The sequence below is a fragment of the Panthera leo genome, chromosome A2 (genome assembly GCF_018350215.1).
Source record: "Panthera leo isolate Ple1 chromosome A2, P.leo_Ple1_pat1.1, whole genome shotgun sequence".
NCBI lineage: Eukaryota > Metazoa > Chordata > Mammalia > Carnivora > Felidae > Panthera > Panthera leo.
In genome coordinates, this window is record NC_056680.1 from 36,853,813 (window position 1) to 36,876,074 (window position 22,262).

The 22,262-nt window shown below is 43.7% G+C and overlaps 1 long non-coding RNA gene across 2 annotated transcripts; it reads right to left on the reverse strand.

The window, feature by feature from the left end:
* Positions 1-739: 739 nt before the first annotated feature.
* LOC122213400 lies at positions 740-20,371 on the reverse strand. Of its 2 annotated transcripts, none has more exons than XR_006199494.1 (4): positions 20,326-20,371; positions 18,339-18,556; positions 8,114-8,175; positions 740-2,291 (listed from the first exon to the last, which is right to left on the reverse strand). It is a non-coding gene; the product is annotated as an uncharacterized LOC122213400 (long non-coding RNA). The 2 variants fall into 2 exon arrangements; XR_006199493.1 differs by having other exon boundaries at positions 740-2,314.
* Positions 20,372-22,262: the final 1,891 nt, after the last annotated feature.

A 22,262-nucleotide genomic window follows, 5' to 3' on the forward strand; every position in this document is an offset into this window, starting at 1 on the left:
AGTGCCTTCCTGCCTTCACGGTTCTTGCCCTTTTCCTATCTCACCAAAAACAAGTCTCAGGTCATGTGCACACTTAGAAAGCAAATCCATGTTTGTACAGAAAATAAAAAGGCCCTGGAAGACAAGTGTAATGCATTGAGGTCTGTGAAAGCAACCAAAGAAGCAAAAGTCAAACAGCTGAAGGACAAAGCAGGCATCCTTGAAGAATTCTATGAAGAAAGAAAAGTGGCTATAGAAGAGTAAAATGTTCATGTGAGAACTATCACAAGTACTGTTGTATGAATGAATGTGACGGCCAGTAGAGATAATTAAAATTCTTTGCGAATTTTTTGCCAAATGCATTCAGAATTGTGCCTGTCCTTCTTACCTTGCTTTCTGTCACCCACCTTTTCCTTTCTGTCCTAAGTGCTTGTCACACATTGTGTCATGTATTTGGGGTGGAAGAGGGAAGGTATCAGCAATAATAACAGTGATGTCTGGATCTGCTTGGGATCCATTTACATTGGCGCATGGGTTTCAGTCCCATCACGTTGTCCTTTCATCCACGAATTAGGTCATTTTTGTTCAGGACCACACATGGGTCAAGAATGTGTAGGGAAAAAATCAATGATCTTGCTGCAGAAACCACAGAAATTTATTTCTGGAAAGTGGGTAGGGGCGCCAGTAGTACTGGATCCCTGCATCAGTTCTGCTAGTGAGATTGTTCACAGCAGGCCAATCCCTAAGGAAGCTATTTCCTGTCCCCCGATTTTTTAAGTGCAACTCCTCTGAGTCTTGACCAAAGCCCGCAGCTTCACTAGGGCTCATCTTTGCTGGCCGCCTCTGAACTAAACACGTTTCCTTCTAAGTCTGTGCCCATAAAGTTGTTCAGCTATTTTGCAGTTCAGTTGTCTGTCCCCAAGTTCATTGATGAGTCCTGGGGAGATTGGTTCCCACTGCCAGGCTGGCTTTGTCCTGGGCTTCCTTCTTCTCCATCTTGGTCACATGTGTCTTCATGGGGTCATTAGAAATTTGGTGCATTCGCTCACATGTTTCCTCCTTTGTACAGTATTTGCTTTTGTTCTCACGAGGAGATCGGGCCTTTAGAGTCCCTCATTCACATTGAAAAGGAAATACTTCCTTCTCTTCCCTGGAGACTCAGCTTCTGTTAGTCCTTCCCACACCTGGGGTGGAGCCTGCTCTGTCTCACTGGCATCTTGTTTTTATCATTTCTAAGCTCTTTTGGGGAGCACGTACAGCACCCTGGCCACCTTTCTATTTTCAATCCCTTACAACAGAACCACTACATTCCAGCCACTCCAGAAAGCATTTGTTGAAGGACTGCCTGAGATGCCGGAAGGCAATGCATGTGCCTTTCTCGGTCTAGAGGTTTTGTGTCAGTTTCTAGGAGTCTTTCAATTTTGCATGTGACTCTTGAATACACCCAGTGCCAAGTTGAAACCCTTTAAAGCAACACCATGAACAAAATAGTCTGAGGGCAACACAGAAACCAGCCTTTCTAAGCATTTCCCTTTGCTGCCTTCACTGTCAATGAACTGAGTCTTGTTCAAGTAGATTGGCTCCATGAAGTTGATAGTTTTCCATCTGAAATCTGTTTCCTGGAGATAAACCCAGACTGTGTGACAGTTCATATCAGGTTCTACCTCAGGTGATGTTGTTGCTCTAAGATTGGCCTTTTCCTCCACCAGGATATGTGAAGGTGGACGCAGGGGTTGTACTCCTGATGCTAGAGATGTCTGGGAGTGAGCTGCAATGGTGGGGAAGCCATATCCTGGAAGGTCGTCTTTCAGGGTGATTGTCTGTGTCAGGGTACAACTTCTGGACTGAGAATCAGGGCTCCGCACGGAGGTGTGAGACTAGTGATGATCCCTTGCTTCATCCTAATGGGTATGGGTGGTCACACAAGGTTTTTGACACTGAACTGAAATGCGCCTTCACCATCTCAAACCAAAGTCCAGCTCTGGGAAGGCACAAAGTGCAATGTTATTTGATGACTTTATGATGAAGGAGAGGAAACAGGTCTGAGAGCAGAGACATGGCAGCAGACAGAGGTTGAATTTCCTTTAACTTAAATGGGGTGTTCAGTTCATATCTCTGACTGTGTTGTCAGTCTGTGCATTTATGGGCAAGGTGGGGGAAGGGATATTTGCATCTAGGCCTTCAAGAGTGCTGGGAGGTAAAAAGGCAGACTTTGTGGACCTTGGCTCCTGGACTGTGTATATGTCTTTCCCATCTTAGGAAGCTGAAAATGACACAGTATGAACTGGCGGCAAAGAAGAATCAGCTGGCAGCTGCAGGGAAAATGTGAAAATAGCTATGAAAGAAATAAACAAGTACAAGTGAGTTCAGCTACTAATTACCAGCAGCTCATGAAACCTCTCTTCATCTTTTCGTTTTTAACCTTTTTACAAGGTTAAAAGTCTATGTTTAGACTCAACATAGTAATGTAAACAAAAATTCAGAGGACATATGCATAGAGTATTAACAGATAAAAAGGTAAGATTTAGAAAGAACAAAACAATTAACTTCATCAACATTTCCAGATTTCAAGCAATGGCCAGACTGTGTGGAAACTTCATCCGTGCCAACGTTCCTGGGGGGTGGTGTCAAGTATCATAATCTGTAGGAAACAGCCTGTCTTAGAATGAATCATACCATCAACATGATAGTGCCATTTCATGGCCCTGGTCTTTGCAACCCTAGGAAACGTGGTGAAGATCTAAGTGAAAGGAGGAAAGAGCTTTATGATGAAAGACACTTGTCACATGATGAATTAGGGCACAATTGACAGTGGGAAGGAATTATGTGAACTCTGAACCCTACGGTCATGGAATGAGTTGGGAAAGGATGGAATAATAGTTCTGATCCTATTGTACATTTACAATCATGTGGAAAGGGTTTCATGTGTAAAATTGTATTAGGGGACAGATAGGAGGATGATGACAACATGGGCAGATTATTGAAAATCATACCCAATATTGGGCCTTATCTGACAAAAGCAACTATAACTCACAGGCAACAAAATGGACAAAGACAAGAACAGCTGCAGCAGACAGAACTCACCTTCAGATACCAGGGACCCCGAGCTCTGCCTGACATATTGAACCCTTAGTACCTCATTTGGGTGAGTGTAGTGGTCCTTGGAATTCCTAAACACGGACTTTTCATTGTTGCTTTTTCAGGTCGCAGTTCATGAGAATAATGCTCAGGACAACTGGGTAAGTGTTTCCTTTCTCCTCCCTTCCCTCTTTGGTGCACAGTCTGGCACGACTGAAGGTGGATGTGTTTTTCTCTCCCAGATCAAGCCTCGGATCTGGGAGAGGGAAATGGCAGAGCAGAGCCGGGAGGTCGCCCGCTTGAAACACAGGTGTGGCAGGGAACGTGACATGAGTTTTTATGGGTGTTTTGAGGGATGACAGCTGTGCTGTTTAGTGTCTAGTCAGAGGACGTGGCATTGCAACTCTTACAGAAGTCCATTCTTTTTCTGTATCCAAGACTGGATGGGATGGAAGGAAAGAGGCTGCTTGAGGGATACAGGAGGCAGAGACCAATGCCTGGAAGTCCAGAGACGCAGAACCCTGCGAGGAGAGGTAAGGGGCACGTGGTGATGTGCAGCAGCCTAATTTCTGCGGCAAAGCCTTTTTCTGTGGGTGATCATCGTGTGTCCTGGACAGAACCACAATTACTACCTAAGGACAGCAGGTGGTCTGAAGGGGTGACAGGAGGGCATTCTCCTCTGGTGCCCCAGGCAGCGGAGCACCTGTCCCTGTGACTGGTGGAGCTCAGGCCCCTCCCCTGACTGTGGACCCTCCCACCTCCTCCAGCATCCCCTAGCTAAAGAGAGGATCCTGGAGGGGATGACGGGACATGGGCCTTAGCTTTCTTCCCACCTTGACACAATGTGAAGACTTGATTTTAATTTTATTTCAGGAGTTCATTTCATTACTATTTTTAATGTTGTCATTTTTATTTTATTTTTCCTTGAACCATAGCCCTGCGTTCATAATTCAGGCTCCATATAGCTTCGTCCTCTGATGTTATCAGGGCAAGTCTGTGGCTTCACTGCTAAATACCCATCGTATTCCTTTTCTCGTTTGTATATTAGTGTAAGTACATTTCCATTCAGGTATAGTTATATAATAACTTTCCATGTAGAAGGCAGCTTATAGATAAGCAAAAAGACTGAACAATCCACCTGGAGCCTGAAGAAACATACCCAGGTTAAGCATTCCCTGATGATATACCCCAATCAGTATTCTCCATTTACCCTTTTTTTAAGCTCATTTATTTTGAGAGACAGAGAAAGAGACAGAGACAGAGACAGAGACAGAGACAGAGAAAGAGAGAGAGAGAGAGAGAGAGAGAGAGTGTGTGTGTGTGTGTGTGCACGCGCGCATCTGGGAGGACCAGAGAGAGGTGGGGAGAGAGAATCCCAACACTGTCAGGGTGGAGCCTGATGCAGGGCTTGAACTCACAAGCTGTGATTCATGACCTGAGCCAAAATCAAGAGTCAGATGATTAACTGACTGAGCCACCCAGGCATCCTCATTTTTATTCTGAATCTGTAATGAAATGGTGATTTCCCATAATGTATACTGAGAAAGCTCTGTTTAAGTGATGACTTCGAGATTGCTAGTTGAGCCTGACCTGTCCACAGTTATTTGATTAATTGCGAAAAACATGAACTAGGGCACGGTGAGGTCTTTATCAAGGTGATAGGATTGTCCCCCTTATCCTTGGGGGTTACCTGAGGCATGTGGGATACCCTCTGCCTCTGGCCAAGGACCTGTGTAGGGAACAGTTTAAGATATTGGAGGAATGAGGTGAGGGCTTCTTTTAATTTCACACGGTTCACTAAAATAGAATAAACCTCTATCCCTTCTGGGGTCCTTAGCAGATCCAGAAACTGATGCAACCTCTGTGAGTTACAGCCGCTCTGACTGTACAAAGAATGCAGACAAGGACAAGGTAAATCCTGGGACCATTCTCAGTCGTAACACTTTCGGGAAACCCTCATCTGTCTCTACAGCACGCTCCCCTGGCCTAGTCTCATTTTGTGTGTTGTGTGATATGCCTGCTTGTTATTTGTGTTCCAAATGCACACTCTTAACCTAGGAGCCTACAAGCTTCTCTACAAGCTTCAGCCTGTCATCTTTTTGTGGTAAGTTTAGAAGCCCAAAGGGCTTAGAGGCTGAGTACCTTAAGACTTTACCATGTGTTTCTGGAAATAACGAGAGGAGGATGACCCCATATTCCAAACAGACGTCGCCTGGCCTGGGTCACCCCTTCCAGACCTCAACTCTGTGGGAACAGTGTGGCTGCTGTGTCTTCCTTTCTTGACTCTGGCTAGGAGATTAACCTGCTAGAAAGTCTACCATATTGTTTAAAATTGAAAAATGCAAAACCCCACCACTACTCCAACTTTTTATTTTGTGCCCTGTGCAATTTAAAACTTTTTTTAATGTTTATTTATGTCTGAGACAGAGAGAGACAGAGCACGAGTGGGCAAGGTGCAGAGAGATTGGGAGACACAGAATCAGAAGCAGGCTCCAGGCTCTAACCTATCACCACAGAGCCCGACACGGGGCTTGAACTCACAAACCGTGAGATCATGACCTGAGCTGAAGTCGGTCAATCAACCGACTGAGCCACCCAGGCGTCCCTGTGCCCTGTGCAAGTTAGAGTGGTCTTAGACAAAGTCATTATCATCACTCATCACCTTCCCGTCTTTGTTGGTAAATGAGTTGTCTGGAATCCTTCCAGCTATACCTTAGGTAAAAATAATCTGAACATTGTGTCCTTCAATTGTGTTCATATGAGCAGTTTCTGGTTGTGTCCCCAGTCCCTGTTAGAGCTGATACAGTCTCGTGACACATCCCAGGAGTTTTATACCAGAAATCAAAGCACACTTGAATTAATTCTGTCATGTGAATTTTGACCTCTTGTTTTCTGTAGGACTTAATTACTCTGTGTCCTGTAGTATGCTTAAAAACAAAATTCCCTATGAATTAAGATGAACACATCTGAGCTTTGGAGACATTCACCACAGTCACTTGTTCCTCACAGAAGACTCTCATTCCCCTGCAAGATCCCAGGCATCCTCCACTCCCCAGAGGTCTCAGAGGCCTTTGGCAACACTTCAAGAGGGAAGACTCTTTTCAGGGAGAGGAGCAGAGGAGACAAAGCGAGGGTCTGGCTGCAGAACTTTTCGCCAGGAGAGGCTGTGATTCCACGAGCAGAATATGAGCCATTTATCTGCACTCAATTTGTTGTGTTCTTAATATACCAAAAACAGAGCATCAGGAGTCACTGCAGAGGAGGGATGCAGGGTGAACTGGGACATAGATGCCTGCCTGTCTGGAGAATGCTACTTCATTACTATGTAATTACTTCTGTTAACCCTCTAGGACAGGACCCTTGCCATTTTACTTCCGCAGACATGGGCAGTGATGTGTGGTGACAGCAGTTCCACCTCTTGCATCTACTACCCCAAGCTACAGGTGGTATCCAGTGGCAGGGACAGAGTTTTCAGGTACTGATGCTACTCTCTTGGATCCTGGTGGCAGAGAAGGTGGCAGGTGCTGACACATTCTCCTCTGGGTTACAGCTGCTTTTGGTATTGGTTCTCTTGTCTGGCATATGCACATAGCTGTCACTTCTGTTCTGCAGGACAGTGTGGATCCATGGGGACCTCCTCCATTAACTGGAAGATTCTGCAGACAAGATTCTGCAGATTCGGCGACCCCGACCCCTCCACCAGCAACACTTGGTAAGATGATCTGAGCGGTATGAATTGACTTGTAAAGCACACTCATTTTTGTTGGTGTTAGGTCTTTGGCCAAGGTGCAGAGGTGGTACCACAGACCATTATGATGCAAGAGGAATGTGTCTGCCGCCATTACCACATTCCTCGTGTTTCATGATCGACATATCTTTCTGTCATTTCCTCCACTCTGTGTTGGTACAGGTGTCTCTCGTGGAGAAGGAATGGGGCTGTATGCAGAAAAGCAGACATAGCGGTTCAGCAGAAATGCCCTGCCCGTGTGCTGGGCTCTGTGAGGCATGAGGCACAGCCTCATGTATATCCATCTACTCGAGCCCCAGCCATCCATCATTGTTTGATGAGTGATGAAAACATCTGAATCAAGGCTTTTACAGGTCTTTGTCAGGGTTTACAGGATGGGTCTTCCACTTCTTGGGGATTACCTGAGGGATGAGGTACACCCTCTGCATGTGATTTGTGATCTGACTGGAGCAAAGAGTTTAAGTTGTTTGAGGAATGTGGGGAGGGTTTTTTTGTTTTGTTTTGTTTTGTTTTGAATCCCCCAACAGTCTACTCAAATCAGAATAAATGTCCATCCCATCCAGGGCCTTTGGCAGATCCAGAAGCTGGTGTCACTCCCGTGATCGTGATACCAATACTGACTCTACCAAAAGTGCAAGAAGTACGAGGGAAATGCTCTGGCCATTTTCAGTTCTAAGTCTCTCCTGACACCCACATCTTTCTGTACAGCACACTCTCCTGCCAATGTCTCTGGTTTCTGGGTCGTATGATATGTCTGCTTGTGTTTTTATTTTCCAAATGCACAACCTTTACCGAATAGTCTATGGGCTTCTCTACTGTCCACCTGGCATCTCTTTGTGCTAAGTTTACAAGTTAAGTGTGCTTAGGGGTGAGGACCTTAGGGCTTTTCCAGTGTGTTCCTGGAAATAAGCCAAGGTGGATGATCCCACACTCCACTTGGAAGTCTCCTGGCTTGCCTCATTCTTTCTGGATCTCCTCAATGTGGCTTCACTGCTCTTGCTGTTTCTTCCTCTCCTGTTTCTGTCAAGGGTTTTAATGTGTTCAGAAAATCTGTGGATATCTCTACAATTTGAAAATGCGAACTGCCTTCACTGCAACTTATATTTTTGTATGTGTCATTTAGAGTGGTCTTAGACAGCATAACTTTCATATCCATCAGCATTCGATCTTTTTGTGGTAAACATGCTGTCCAGAATCCCTTCAGGTGTGCCCTGGGTATGAACATTCTGAACTGTAAGAGGTGACATACTTGTTGTAGAAAACATGCACTGAAAGTTAAGTTGTGAAAAGAAAAAATTCCAAAATTACCTGTGTGGCAAGTCCCCACCATGGCCTTCACTTGGGTTCACATGAGCAGGTTCTCTTGTGTCCTGTGTCACAGGTACGGGTAAAACACGGAAATTTACACCAGAAATCAAAGTGCATTTGTGTTAATTTTGTTAATTAGAATTTTAGCTCATTTTTTTAGAGGATACAAGTCCCCTGCAAATTTTACTCTACTTAAGCTGAGAAGCACCTCTGAATTAAAATAAATTAGCTGAGCCCAATTAACATGTATAGGCAAAGTGTTTCTCTAAGAACATGCTTTCTTTCCAGATTCTCTCCAGGACCTCAGGATCCCTATCGCCCCATGTGTCTCTGTGCCACTGGATAGCACTTCCAGAGAGGAGGAGACCCTACTGTCAGGAGAGCAGCAGATCGGGCACAGGCGGGGCTTAGAGGCAGAGCTTTGAGCCACAAGGGCTATGATTCCATGGGTGGAAACTGGGACTGTCATTCCTTCTCATTCTGTAGTTCTTCACAACACAATAAGCAGCCTTTGTGGCGGAGGGCGATGAAGGGTGGAGGGTGACCGTGGACTTAGATGTCTTCCTATGGGGAGTATGCTATTTTATTAATTTAGTATTCACTCCATAAATCCTCTAGGAAAAGAGCCTTTCTCTTTTCACAGTGGTCACAAAGAGGGGACAAAGGAGCTGGGACAGAGGAGCTGGGTGGCGCCATTTCCCTCCTCTGCCCCCCAGCATAAACATAGAGCCACCTACTGGAAACAAGGCAATTCCCACACTGACTGCCTAACCTGCTTACACCAAGCCCCACCTTCCTGTGCTCTGGTGAGACTGGCCTTCTAGGTCAAGCTTGCCTCAGTCCCAGTGGAGCTGAAGACCAGCAGAAGCCCCTGACCACACCACCTCTCTTGACCAGACAGTTGTGCAGGGCTTCACTTCTCGTGGCAGTCGTTCCAAGTCTCATTTAACAAGCAGATCAGAGCAGACCTAGATAAAAGTCACCACATTCTGGCCAAGGACCATACATTGCCCATACAACTGGCCTGAAGGATAGTGCAGCCAGAACACAAAACAGTGCATGCAACACACAACACAGACACTCCCTGATGTGCCCGGCCCTGGACACTAGATGACATCCTCTTCATAAAGCCATTCATCTCACAGGCAGGTAACATAAGGAGCTTTTGGAACACAGAGAAGGCAAATACTCAGCCAAAATGCCAAGACAAGAGGAATGCATCCCAAATGAAGGAACAAGATAAGCTTATGGCCAGAGAAATGGAAGGAACACTTCCAAACTCATTCTATGAGGCCAGCATGGCCTTGAGTCCAAACTGCACACAGAACCCACTAAAAAGGAAAACTACAGACCAATTTCCCTGATGAACCTGGATGCAAAAATTCTCAACAAAAATTAGCATACTGGATCCAACAATACATAAAAAGAATTAATCCCCACAATGAGGTGGGATTTATTCCTGGGATGCACAACGGATTCAATGTCTGCTAATCAACTGATGGGTACATCACATTGATAAAAGAAAGGATAAGAATCACATGATCCTCTCAACAGATGGAGAAAAAGCATTTGACAAAATCCAGAATCCTCTCTTGATGGGGAAACAAAAATCCCTCATGAAAGGAGGGATAGAAGGATCGTGCCTCAACATCATAATGTCCAGATACGCAAGTCCCACAACCAATATCACCTTCAATGGGGAAAAACTGAGAGTTTTTCTCCTAAGGTTAGGAACATGACAGGGATGTCCACTCTGGCCACTGTTATTCGACATACTGTTGGAAGTCCTAGCCTCAGCAATCACACAACAAAAATAAATAAAGGTGTCCAAACTGGCAAGGAGGAGTCAAACTTTCCCTCTTCGCAGACATGATATTCTCCGTAGAAAATCCCAAAGACTCCACCAAAAAATTGTTAGGACTCGTACAGGAATGCAGGAAAGCCTCATGATATAAAATCAATATACAGAGTTTGATTGTATCTCTATACGCCAATAATGAAGCAGCAGAAAGACAAATCAAGGAATTGATCTCATGTACAATTGCACTGAAAACCATAAAATACCTAGGGATCAACCTAACCAAAGAGGTAAAAGACCAGTACACTGAAAACAATAGAGGGGTGCCTGGGTGGCTCAGTTGGTTAAGCACCGACTTCAGCTCAGGTCATGATTCCCCAGTTTGTGGGTTCGAGCCCCACATAGGGCTCTGTGCTGGCAGCTTGGAGCCTGGAGCCTGTTTCAGATTCTGTGTCTCCCTCTTCTCTCTGCCCATTCCCTGCTCATGGACGCGCTCTCTCTCTCTCTCCCCCTTGCTCTCTCTCTCAAAAATAAATAAACATTAACAAAATTAAAAGAAAAAACAACAGAACGTCTATGAAAGAAATTGAAGACAGAAAAAGAAAATGGAAAGAAATGGAAAAACATTCCATGCTCATGGATTAGAAGAACAAATATTGATAAAATGTCAATACTACCCAAAGTATCTACACATTCAATGCAATCCCAATCAAAATTGCACCAGCATTCTTCTCGAAGCTAGAACAAGCAATCCTAAAATTTGTATGGAACCACAAAAGACCCCGAATAGCCAAAGTAATCTTGAAGAAGAAGACCAAAGCGGGAGACGTCACAATTCTGGACTTTATCGTGTATTACAAAGCTATAATCATCAAGACAGTATGGTATGGGCACAAAAACAGACACATAGATCAATGGAACAGAACAGGGAACCCAGAAGTGGACCCTCAAACATATGGCCGACTCATCTTTGACAAAGCAGGGAAGAATATCCAATGGACAAAAAGAGTCTCTTCAGCAAATGGTACTGGGAAAAGTGGAGAGTGAGAAGAATGAACCTGGACCACGTTCTGAAACCATACACACACACAACCTCAAAATGGATGAAAGATCTAAATGTAAGACAGGAAACCATCCAAATCCTAGACGAGAAAACAGGCAACCTACCTCTTTGATCCTGGCCACAGCAACTTCTTGCTTGTTGTGTCTCCAGAAGCAAGGGAAACAAAAACAAAAATGAACTATTGGGACCTCAAGATAAAAAGCTTCTGCACAGCAGAGGACACAATCAGCAAATCTAAAAGGCAGCTGAATGGAATGGGAGGAGATATTTACAAGTGACATGTCACAGAAGGGGTTAATATCCAAAATCTATAAAGAATTATCAAACTCAACACCCAAAAAACAAATAATCCAATGAAGACATGGGCAAAAGACATGAAGAGACACTTTAACAAAGAAGACATCCAGACTGGTCACACACGAAAAGTTGCTCAACCTCACTCATCATCACTGAAATACAAATCAAAACCACAAGGAGATATCCCCTCACACCTATCAGAATGGCTAAAATTAACACCTCAGGAAACGACACGTGCTGGCAAGGATGCAGGGAAAGGGAAGCCTTTTGCAATGCTGGTGGGAATGCAAACTGGTGTAGCTACTCTGGACAACAGTTTGGAGATTTATCACAAAAACTAAAAATAGAACTACACAATGACCCAGCAATTGCACTACTAGGTATTTATCCAAGGGATACACAAACGCTGACTCGGAGTGGCACATGCATTCCAATGTTTACAGAAGCGTTATCAAAATTAGCTAAATCATGCAAAGAGCCCAAATGACCATTGACTGATGAATGGATGAAGAAGATGTGGTATATTGATATAAAGGAATATTACTCGGCGATCAAAAAGAATGAAAACTGCTATTCACAACAACATGGATGGAACCGGACTCTATTATGCTAAGCATAATATGTCAGAGAAAGACACACATCATATGATTTCTGTCGTCTGTGGAATTTAAGAAATAAAACTGATAAACATAGTGAGAGGAAAGCAGATATAAGATACACACAGAGAGGGAGTCAAACGATAAGAGACTCTTAAATATAGAGAACAAACGCAGGGTTCCTGGAGGGTTAGTGAATTGGGGAATGGGCTAAATGCGTGATGGGCATGAGGGGGGGCACTTGGGATGAGGACTGGGTATTTTTTGTACTTGATGGATCACTAAATTCTACTCCTGAAACTGTATTCCACTATACGATAACTAACTTGGGCTTGAACTTAAAACTAAATAAATAAATATTAAAAATAAATAAATAAATGTAATACCAGTCAAAAGAAAAGAATATTTAAATCAGACTCTTTCAGTGGAAATGAAAGACCAAAAGTGATACAGACAACAAAGGATCAGAGAAAACATCAAGAAACAATGGCAAAACAACTAATAAAATGGCACTAAATATAGATCTATCAATAATTCCTCTGAATGTAAATGGACTAAATGCTCCAATCAAAAGACATTGGGTAGGGTGTTAGAAAAGACAAAAGGAAAAAAGCAAGTGAACAAATAAACACACAACAAGACTGTGGGGGGCCGGGCCCCGGTGCCAGGCTGAGACCGGGTCGAGCAATGTTCCCTGTTGACTCAAGCCAACCCGGTGGTTCCCCCTCCCATTCATGTGGGAGGCCAGGCCCCGGCGCCAGGCTGAGACCAGGTCGAGCAACGTTCCCTGTTGACTTAGCCAACCCGGTGGTTCCCCTTCCCATTCCCCCACTTTCAAGGGCATACGAAAGCCTGGTCAAGGCTGAGAAAGTTAATTCCTGAAGCCTGTGGTCTGCAGGTGTCAGCAGTAATGCTACCTCCCTTTTTCTACCCCGAGTCAGATAGAAACAAACATGGGAACTGTGTTTTGCTAGCAATCTATCAACAAGGTCTTGTGACCCGTTCAGAAAGTTCACAAGGTACACAGAACTAAATATCTTGGCTGGCAGTGATCATGTGAAACCTGTTTATTCTTAGAATGACCTGATCCACGAGAGCCTTATATTATAAAAGATTGTGTACAGCAACAATAAAGCCGTCACTTGGGCCATCAGCCCAGGGGACCCTCCTGTTCCCAAACTTTCTCTTCTCTCTTTTTTTCTTGCATTCCCCTACCCTCAGGACCCTGACCTCGGGGTTTGTCGCGCCGGTCGCGACACAAGACCTATCTAGATGATGCCTACAAAGCCTTATTTGGACCTAAACTCACCTGCAGACTGAAAGGGAGGGAATGAACAAATATTTTTCATGCCAATAATGTCAAAAGAAAGCCAGTAGCAATACTTATATCAGGCAAAATAAACTCTAAAACCAAAGCTGTATTTTCATACCCTTTGGGTAAATACCTAATAGTGAAATTGGGTAAATACCTAATAGTGAAATAGCGAAATATTTATACCAGCATTACCAACAATAGCCAAACTATGGAGAAAGCCCAAATGTCCATCAACCGATGAAGGTATAAAGGAGGTGTGGGGTAGGTGTGTGTGTGTGTGTATATATGTATACACATACGTACATATATATGTATATACACACGTATATATAATGCAGACATACATAAAATGGAATATTACTCAGCCATCAAAAAGAATGAAATGTTGCCAATTGCAATGATGTGAATAGAGCCAGAATGTATTGTGCTATGAAATATGTCAATCAGAGAAAGACAAAAATGTGATTTCACTCGTGTGGAATTTAAGAAACAAAACAGATGACAACATGGGAAGAGGGCAGTAAAAGAGAAGAGTGGTAACAAACCATATGAGTCTCTTACTGATAGAGCAAAAACTGAGGGTTGATGGAGGGAGATGGGTGGGGGATGGGTTTTAAGGAGGGCACTTGTTGTGATGAGCACTGGGCGTTGTATGTAACTGATGAATCACTAATTTCTACTCCCGAAACCAATCATGCACTGTACGTCAACTAAAGCTTAAATTTAAAAAAATAAAGCTGTAACAAGAGATGAAGATGGACACTGTCTCATAATAAAGGGGACAACCAAACAAGAAGATCCAACGATTGTAAATTTTTATGCACCCAACATACAATCACTGAATATATAAAACAATTAACAACAAATGTAAAGAAACTCATTTGTAATAATGCAAGGAGAGTAGAGGACTTTAACATATCACTCACATCAACAGACAGAACCTCTGAGCAGAAAATCAATAAGGAAACAATGGCTTTGAATGACACACTGGACCAGATGGGTTTAACAGATATATTCAGAACACCCCATACTAAAATGGCAGAATGCACATTTTTTTCAAGTGCACATGGGACATTCTCCAGAATCGATCACATTCTAGGTCCCAAATCAGGCCTCCACAGGTACCCAAAGACAGAGATCAGACCAAGCATCTTTTCTGACCACAAAACTAGGAAACTTGAAGTCATTCACACAAAAGAAAGAAAGAAAGAAAGAAAGAAAGAAAGAAAGAAGGAAAAAGTGAATAAAGGCCACAAATAAAGGGTGGTTAAACAACATGCTATGAAACGAATGGGTCAACCAGGAAATCAATGAGAAAATACACTGAAACAAATGAAAATGAAAATGAAGATGCACTGGTAAAAACCTTTGGAATGAGGCAAAAGCAGTCTAAGATGGAAGTATATATAGCAATACAAGCCTACCTGACAGAGCCAGAAAAATCTCAAACAATCGAAACTTAACAACCAAAGGAATGAGAAAAAGGACAATGCAAGCCTAAAGACGGCAGAAAGAAGGAAATAATAAAGATTAAGGCAGAAAGAAGTGATAATAGAAACTAGAAAAACACTAGACCAAATCAGTGAAACCAGGGGCTGGTTCTTTAAAAACAGGAATCAACTTGAAAACCTCCTAGGCAGACTTTTCACAAAGAAGAGAGAAAGGACTCAAATAAATAAAACCACAAATAAGACAGGAGAGATAACAGTCCACAACACAGAAATACAGTTAGAAGATAATATTAGGGAAAACTATAGGCAACAAATTGGACACTCTGAGAAATATGGATAAATTCCTCGAAACACATAAACTACCAAACCTGAAACAGGAAGATACATAAAATCTGAAACCAGAAAGAAACTGAATCAGTAATAAAAAAAATATCTCCCCCAACACAAGAAGAGTTCAGGGCCAGCTGGCTTCACTGATGAATTCTACCAAACATTTAAAGAAGGGGTGATATCTATTCTTCTCGAATTATTACAAAAAATAAAAAAGGAGAACTTACCAATTCATGTCATCAGGCCATCATTACCCTGATACCAAAGCCAGATAAAGACTCCCTTAAAGCAGAAAACTGCAGGGGCCCCTGGGTGACTCGGTTGGTTGACTGTCCAACTCTTAACCTCAGATTAGGTCATTATCTTGCAGTTCCTGGGTTCAAGTCCCACATTGGACCCTGCGCTGACAGTGTGGAGCATGCTCAGGATTCTCTCTCTCCCATCCCTCTGCCCTCCCTCACTTTTATGTACTCTAAGTAAATGAATAAACATTTAAAAATATATTTAGAATTTGTTTTAAATAAAACTGCAGACCAATAGCCTGATGAGTATGTATGCAGAAATTCTCATGAAAATACATTCAAACTAAAGTCAGCAATACATTAATAGAATCATTGACCATAATCAAGTAGGATATACTCCTGGGCTGCAAGGGTGGTTCCACATTCACAGATCAATCAACATGATGCACCACAGTAATAGTAGAAAGGATAAGAACAAGATGATGCTTTCCACAGATGCAGGAAAAGCAGTTGACAAAATGTCACATCCATTCATGACAAAAACCCTCAGCAAAGTAGATTGAGACTCAACCTACCTGCACATAGTAAAGCCCACCTGTGAAAATCCCACAGCTAATCTCATCCTCAATGGGGAAAAACTGAAAGCTTTTCCTCGAAGGTCAGCAACAAGGCAGGGATGACCCCTCACACCACTGTTACTCCACACAGTATTGGAAATCCTAGCCACAGCAATCAGACAACAAAAAGCAAAAAAGGCACCAAATCAGCAAGGAAGAAGTGGAACACTCGCTATTTGTAACTGACATGATGCTCTCTATAAAAAACATGAAAGACCCCCATAAAAATTGCTGGAAGTGATACATGAGTTTCACAAGTCACAATATACAGAAATCAATGTACAGAAATCCATTGCGTTTCTATAGATGAATCATGGATGAACAGAAAGAGAAAGTAAGGAATCAATCCCATTGACAGGTGCACCAAGTACCACAACATACCAGGAATAAACCCAACCAAAGAGGTGAAAGACCTATACTCTAAAGGCTATGAAACACTGATGAAAGAAATGGAAGAGGACACAAAGAAATGAGAATACATTTCATGTTCATGGATGAGAAGAACAAACACTGTTAAATGTATACACTCCTCAAAACAATCTACACATGTAATACAATCCCTATCACCCTAATGAAACATTTGTCACAGAACTAGAACAAGTAATCCCCAAATTTGTATGGAACGACAAAAGACCCCACACAGCCAAAACAAACTTGAAGAAGAAAAGCAAAGCTGGAGACCTCACAATTCCAGACTTTAGGTTATATTACAAACCTGTAGTGATGAGAACACTGTACTGGCAAAACAAACAAACAAAAAAAAAAACAAAAACAAAAAAACAAAAAAAAAAACGAACGAACGAAAGAAAGAAAGAAAGAAAAAGAAAACACACACAGACACATAGATCAATAGAATGGAAACCCAGAGATGAACTCACATCTATATGGTCAATTAATCCTCAACAAAGCAGGAAAGAATATCCAATGAACGAAAGAGAGTCTTGGGACACAGGGGTGGCTCAGTCACGGAAGCATCTAATTGTGGATTCAGCTCAGGTCATGATGTCAGCATTCACCAGTTTGAACGCGTGTCAGGCTCTGCACTGACAGTGTAGAGCCTGCATGGGATTCTCTCTCTCCACTTCTCTCTGTCCCTCTTCTGCATGCTCTCTCTCTCTCTCTCTCTCTCAAACATAAATAAATTCACTTAAATAAAAGTCTCAAAATATGTTTTTAGAAAACTAGACAGCATCTTGCAAAACAAAACAAAACAACAGACCACTTTCTTACAACATGCACAAAAATAAATCCAACATGGATAAAGACCTACGTGTGAAACGCGAAACCATAAAAATCCCAGAGGATAACACAGGCAGTATCTTCTTTGACAATGGCTGTACACACGCCTTTGTTGATTTATCTCCTGAGGTAAGGGAAACACAAGCAAAAAGAATGGGACTTCATAAAAATTAAAAGCTTCTGTCACCAAGGAAATAATCAACAAATCTAAAACACAACCTACAGCATGATCATATTTGCAAACGACATCTGATGAAGGGTTAGTGTCCAAAATATATAAAGTTATACACACCCAAAAAATGAGAAATCCAACTGAAAATGGGCAGAGGACACGAATAGGTATTTTCCCAAAGATAACATACAGATAGCCAAGAGACACATGAAAAGATGCTCAACAATACTGATCTTCAGGGATATACAATTCAAAAGTACAATGAGATAACTCATCACATCTTTCAGAATGACTAAAATCAGTGAATGACGAAACCACATGTGTTGCAAAGGATGTGGGGAAAGAGGAAACCTCTTGCACTGTTGGTAGGAATGCAAACTGGTGCAGCCACTCTGCAAAACATCATGGAGATTCCTCAAAAAAATGAAAACAGAACTACCTTACAATCCAGCAATTTCACTATGTGATATTTACACAGAGAATACAAAAATAATACTTCAAAGGGATACAGCAGCATTTGCTACAACAGCCAAATTAAGGAAACTGCCCAAGTTTCCATCAACTGATGAAGAAATTGAGATGTAGTATATGGAATGGAATATTATTTAGCTGTAAAACATGATATCTTGTCATTTGCCATGAGGTGGATGGAGCGAGAGAATGTTATGCTGGGTGAAATAAGCCTGTCAGACAAAGACAAATACCATATGATTTCACTAACACATGGAAATGAAACAAAACAAAGGGGGCGGGGATGGGGGGATTGGGGGAAGGAGACTGTGACAGACTCTTAACTAGGAAACAAACTGAGGGTTTCCACAGTGGGATGGGGGGGCGTGGAATGGATGAAACAGGTGATGGGGATTAAGACGTGCACCTGGGATGAGCACCCAGTGACGTGTGGAAGTGTTGCTCTATATGTACACCTGAAACTAATATTACACTCTACTTTTACCACCTGGAATTTAAACTAAACTATTACATAAGGTTAATGACACCTACCTACCAGATTTTCTGTAGTTTTCAATCATTTCACTACGTTGGAAAAATAACCATGAAAAATTTTAAAAGCATGTATGATGTGGGGGACAGTTTGTGCCCTTACCTCGGTCTTTGGTTCCAGCAGGACTCGGAAAGTGGGTCCCAGCTCATTCTTCTAGAAGGTCCTGAGACGAATATTTCATGTATTCACATCCTAACTGAATGCAGCTCCCGGTCTTCTGAATTTCTGTCAGGATTTCTCCCTGGAAACCAGCCTGAATCTGGAACAACCCATCCACGGCATCCATGATGCGATGTCGTGAGACCCCGCGATCCCAGGTCCTTTAATAAAATACGTCTTGTTCAAATACTGTCCGGGAAGTGAGGAATGAAACACGGGAACAGCCCACAAAATGCAAGGGCCTGTGCTGCTGACAGACTGACCAGTGCCCAGGGAAGCCACCCAGGGCCCTCTCCTCAACACTCAGTGCAACAAGGCAGCTTCTCTCTGGCGACTCAGGAGACACCAAGTTGCTGCAAGGCTCCCAAGGTCTCCCCTGGGGAGGGCGGCAGAACCTGCTGCAAACGCAGGTCTGGTCTCTGTCCTGAGGCAGTGGCAGAGGCCCTGAGAGCTCTGGGAGCAACAGAAGCCCTTCCTGCTCTGAGGTGCCCTGGGTCAGAAAAGCCGATGGGGCGCCCTCTGCCGGCAATCACCGTGCATAGAGAGGAGCCCGCCCCCAGGGTTTGTGGTGCTCGCACGCCCTCTGCTGGCCACCATGGGAATTCCTGCAATGTTGAAGGCCATGGCCCTCAGCTGAGGGACTGAAGGTGTTCTGGGCAAATAAGCCTGTTCTCCACATTGGGAGGGGTCTTAGTGACAGGGCCTGGGACACTAAGAAATCTTTTCCTTCTCCTTTCTTGTGAGTGAAGAATGGAACCACATTTATTTATGTAATGACATCATTTGTAACGCTTGCAGCAAGGGTCACAGAACAATAGCCCACCTATTTACACATGCTGAACAAGAGCTAATTGTGTTTACCACCAAAATACTTAGGTTAGATAAAGAACTGACACCTTTGAGAGAGAGATACCAGCTTCCAGCTATGGAATGAATAAGTCCTAGGGCTACAAGGTACAGCCAATAGAATAGAGTCAATCCTGTAATAATAATGTTGCATGCTTTCACATGATAGCTACACTTGTGTTTAAGTACAACATAATTTATAGACATATGGAATGACTACACTTTATGCCTAAAACTAATACAACAAATGTGTCAACAATATTTCAATAAATAATCGACATCCTTTACACTATTTTTAATTTCTCCTTCTTTGCCATTAAAAAATCATTCCTGGGGCGCCTGGGTGGCTTAGTCAGTTAAGCGTCCGACCTCGACTCAGGCCATGATCTTGCAGTCCATGAGTTTGAGCCCCATGTCAGGCTCTGCCTGACAGCCCGGAGCCTGCCTCAGATTTGGCATCTCCCTCTCTCTCCCCCCTCCCCAGTTGGGGGTCTCTCAAAAAAAGAAAAAAAGTAAACATTAAAAATTAAAAAAAAATCATGCCTAATTTAGACTCTGTGAAATTCCATTTATCCCACATTCTCTAACATCACCATCTTGATGTTGAGAGCTTCTCTGAAACGTCACTAATAATATCTTTGATGGACACATATGTGACAAGGTCGCATGCAACTTCCAGGGAGCTACACATCTGTTTGACTTTACTGTAAGCACCTTGGCTAATAGTTTCAAATTATGAAAATGAGCTGGGTCCCAGCCCATTCTTCTAGAAGGTCCTGAGAGTCAACATTTGGCGGCTTCACTTCCCAACTGAATGCGGCTCCTGTTCCTCCCAATTTGTGTCAGGATTTCTCCCCCAAAACAAGCCTGAACCTGGAACAAACCAAGCCCAGCCTCTCTGACGTGGCGTTACGGGACCCCCTGAATCCACGGATCCTCCAGGGAAATACCGGCAGGGGAAATGAGGAACAAACCACGGAACAGCCCAGAAAAAGCGAGGGACTGTGCCGCCAACCGACCACCCGCGCTTCCAGGGAAGCCGCCCAGGCCCTGCCTCCCCCGCCTCAGGACTCAGCCCCATCACCTAGGAGACGCCAAGGGGCTGCGAAGCCTCCAAGGTCTCCCCAAAGCCCGGGGGCGGAACCTGCTGGAAACGCAGCTCTGGCTCTTTGCCCACACTCAGAAGCACTGGGTCCTCAGAAGCAAGGAAGCCTTTCCAGCTCCGGGGCGCCCTGGATCAGAAAAGCCTAGTGGGCGCCTTCTCGGGCCATCACTGGCCACGCAGCGGCCCGGCCCCTCCCTGGGCGTGGTGCGTGCGCGCCCTCTGCCGGCCGCCGTGCGAATTCCTGCAATGCTCAAGGCCATGGCTGCTCAGCTGGAAGTACTGACAGTGCAGCTGGTCAAGTGAAGCCTGTTCTCCTGATCCGGAAGGGTCTTAGCGAAGGGCTTGCTTGGGACACAAAGAAACCTTTTCCTTCTCCTTTTTACTGAGTGCAGAATGAAACCGAATTGATTGACCTAGTGATATCATGTGTAATGCTTTAAGCAGCATTCGCAGAAATACAGACTGCAAATTGACACCTGCTGACCTACAGGTCATGGTGTTTAGCACCGAAATACTTGGGTAAATAAAAAAGTTGACACCTCTGAGAAAGAGATACAGGCTTCCAGCTATGGAATGAATAAGCCATTGGGATCCAAGGTACAGCCCATAGAATAGCGTCAATCCTGTAAGAAAGCGTTGCATGCTTTCGCAATATAGCTACCCTTGTAGAGGTACCTGGAGAGCGTAATGTATACACACGGAATCACCATGATATATGCCTGAAACTAATACAACATGGTGAGTCTACTATTTCAATTAAAAATGACAATATTTTTAATTTCTCCTTCACCATTAAAAATTATTTCTAATTGAGAACATATGAAATTCCATTTATACCACATTCTCTAACGTCAACATCTTGATGTTGAGAGCTTATTTTTCTTGTCAATAATGTCTTTGAGGACACAAATGTGACAAGGTCAGAATGCGCATCTAGAGGGAGCTACACATCTGGTATAAATTTCCTGCCTCTATATGGGTAATTTCAATGAAAAGTGCTTCATGGACGAAGATGGATGAAATCATTTCCATCAGACTCATAGGTAGATAATTGTGCCTTCAAATAATAATTGTCATCTCTTCATATCAGAGGAAGGCTGGGTAAAAATATAGGTTTCTCTTTTGATGTAAGAGAAGGTTGTGGTGTTTTAAACTGCTCACCTACCATCCAGAATCCAGAGATTAGCAGCCCTTGGCCTTCTGCTCTGTGCAGCCCTGTCCAGGAAACAGCACCACATCTCCTGTGTCCCCCTCTCCCCTGTCATGTTTTAGCTCAGGCCCTGATCACAGTGGATGAGAATCCTGTTTAGAGAAGCTGCTCATGCTGACCTTTACTGGAGCACTACTGTTCCTAGCCACTGCAGGGAACCATGTGGACAGCCAGATTTTGAGCCCTTGGTGGCCCAGCCATGACCCTAATTTTGCTGGAGGGATGGTTGTCTCTGCAACCTGGGAGGAAGAAGGGCCCTGCAGGCGTCAGGGGCTCTGTGGCAGAATACATGGACTTTGAGGACCCGGAAAGAGCCAGATGCTTACAACCAAATCCTCCATGGTGGTGAGGGAGGAACAGTATCATGTCACTGACCTCTGTCCTACCCATCTGTCACTAAGGAAACAGTGGGAGGAGGGGCACCCAGGTGGCTCAGTCGGTTAAGCGTCTGACTTCGGCTCAGGTCACGATCTCATGGGTTGTGAGTCTGAGCCTCTCATTCGGTTCTGTGCTGACAGATCAGAGCCTGAAGCCTGCTTTGGATTCTGTGTCTCCCTCTCTGTCTCCCCCTCCCTCACTTGTGCTCTGTCTCAATACACTGGGAGGAATATGGGACCTCATAAGACTCACTCCAAAACTACCACCATTAGTCTTCTTCAGTGCCCACCTGGATTGGTGCTGTGAGATAGCGAGTAGGTGGGAAAAG